The following is a 2197-nucleotide window of genomic DNA, read 5'->3' as shown; positions in this document are numbered from 1 at the left end:
GGAGCCGGAGCTGATTGCACCACCTGTCTCTCATCTGCTCATCAGGAGATCCGTATTTAAGGAGGCGGAGGGCTTCTCTCCAGTGCCAGAGTGTTTGCCAGTTACGGTTAGCAAGCCTGAGCCAACCTGCCTGTCTCAAACTCTGATTCCTTGAGAACCTGAACCTGATCTGTTTTCTCCTCTCTGCTTCCTAGACTGAACCTGCCTGAAACCTGAAACCCTGAAGAGTTTCTCTGTCATAGATCTGCCTGCCCGCTCTCAGAAGATTACTGGAAGGAAACTAAAATCAGTGATCTGCCTGCACTCTATAAGCTCTGCCTCCGCCTAGCCCTCAGCCTGCCGACAGCCTCTGGACCCTCAAGGTTCCCTCCCTCAGCAGCTCTGCTCAACTCCAGAACAGGTACAGACCTGCACACTCTCCTTCCTGCAAAATACCTGGACCTCCACTAACTCCTCTGTCCTCCTCTGCAGTGAACCCACTCGTGACCAGTCCAGTCCCTTCCTGGATCTGTTAAATCTGTGTTCATTATTTAATAAACCTTTGAACTTTTCTCCTTCCTCTGAGTGTTCTGCATGTGGGTTAGACAAGTTAAACCAAACATGACAATTTGGTTTTTCTTTCATTGTTTTGCTCTGCACATTTTCTGTATATGTCCCTTTTTGTTGCACTGCATACATTCTTTATCCTTATACCAGCAAGTAGCAGCTTTATGTGACCTTTTATTCACATCTGTAACAGGTCTGTAATTTATCATTAGGCTGTGCACACATTTTATTGACAGAACACGGCTCCGTGAATTTTACCTGAAGCTCTCCTACATTTCTTGCTGCAGTTTCCTTAAATATAGCAATTTCTAATTAACAATGCAAAGTCAGATTAATCCTCTGTGAGGAGTCGTTTCTGTGTGCTTTTGTTATGCAGCCCACAGCTAAAACAGTCTCTCAGCAAATCTAACAGCCCCTCCCCGAACTGACGGTGCTCTTACAGTGGCCGAAGCTCCGCGATGTACTCCGAAGTGGACTCAGTTTTTAACTGATTCCGTTTATGAAATCTGAATTGTTCAGCTATGGCAAGAGGCTTCGGTTGGAAATGTTTTTGGAGAATAAGTTTTTACCCCCAATACACTCAGTAACACAGAGACTTTCGTCTCATCGTCTACTTTATTATCCCGACAGTACTGTTCAACTTCCTCCACGTATGTTGTCCAGTTCTCTGTGCCGTTTTCAAAAACGTTCATTTGTCAAACACCTCCCGACATTTTTCACGTGGTGTTCGTTACTAACTTTCTTTTTGTACGCCGTAAGTTAGCAAGTCACATTGGTATCCAGACAGAGGATTTTTTTTTTGTTATTCTTTTCTTATCTTTCTGTCATTTTCACAAGGCTGTCCCCCTCTCTGTCATTACATGCACATGGGGGATCCATTTAAATCTCGTTGCCAGTTTGTCATGTTTCTTTCCATAACTTAACTATATAAACTTAAAAGAAACCTCAGTGGAACATGACCTCATTTTATTCAACATGTTTTCCAGAACACAGTGAGATCAATAAGCTGATACCATATTTGGTGTTTTTCCACATAGAGAACAAAATAGTATAGCAGTGATGTACTGTTTTATCACATACATAACACCCACCCTTAAATGTAGGGTGTCTGCCTCACTGACTAAAACTGGTAGTTGGTTCCACAGGAGAGGAGTGTAATGATCTTGGTTCTGTTGTTTTTCTCTAAGTTTTCAGTTTCAAGTTCATCCAGGTTTTTCCTTGTTTTCTAACTTTATTGGTGTGTTCTAGATTCATTTAAGTTTTGTAGGTTTTTCTTTGCTTGTCCTCTGTTGCCCCCTTGTGTTTTCTTTTCCTTTGGCTTCCTCCTCAGCTCTACTCACACCTGCTCCTTATCAGCTCGTTAGTCCTACCTTTGTTCAGTTAGCCATAAATACACTCCCTCTGCAGTCCCTCTGTGCTGGTTCTAGGGCTGCATCATCGATTAGTTGTGTCGCGCGATTAATGCGTCATCTGCCGCCGCCGCCATCATCATATCCACTTGACTGAAACGGGGGAAGAAAAAAAAATACAGCAGAGCGAGTCAGCGCCGCAGGTGCACAGTGTTACAAACTCTGCACCAACTCTTGGAGGATGTGTTTTTTAGCACCCCTAGTTCTCTCATTTTTATTCCAAATACAATTTATAATTTGAA

The 2197-nt window shown here is 43.1% G+C and overlaps 1 long non-coding RNA gene across 1 annotated transcript; it reads left to right on the top strand.

Annotated features, from left to right (window-relative positions):
- The first annotated feature begins 51 nt into the window (after window positions 1-51).
- Window positions 52-495, top strand: LOC107101269. The gene is made up of 3 exons (XR_001482073.1): window positions 52-106; window positions 195-400; window positions 472-495. It is a non-coding gene; the product is annotated as an uncharacterized LOC107101269 (long non-coding RNA).
- The last annotated feature ends 1702 nt before the right edge of the window (window positions 496-2197 follow it).

Source organism: Cyprinodon variegatus, unplaced genomic scaffold (genome assembly GCF_000732505.1).
Source record: "Cyprinodon variegatus isolate N-32 unplaced genomic scaffold, C_variegatus-1.0 Scaffold1072, whole genome shotgun sequence".
Classification (NCBI taxonomy): Eukaryota; Metazoa; Chordata; class Actinopteri; order Cyprinodontiformes; family Cyprinodontidae; genus Cyprinodon; species Cyprinodon variegatus.
This window is presented reverse-complemented; position numbering and strand designations above follow the sequence as displayed.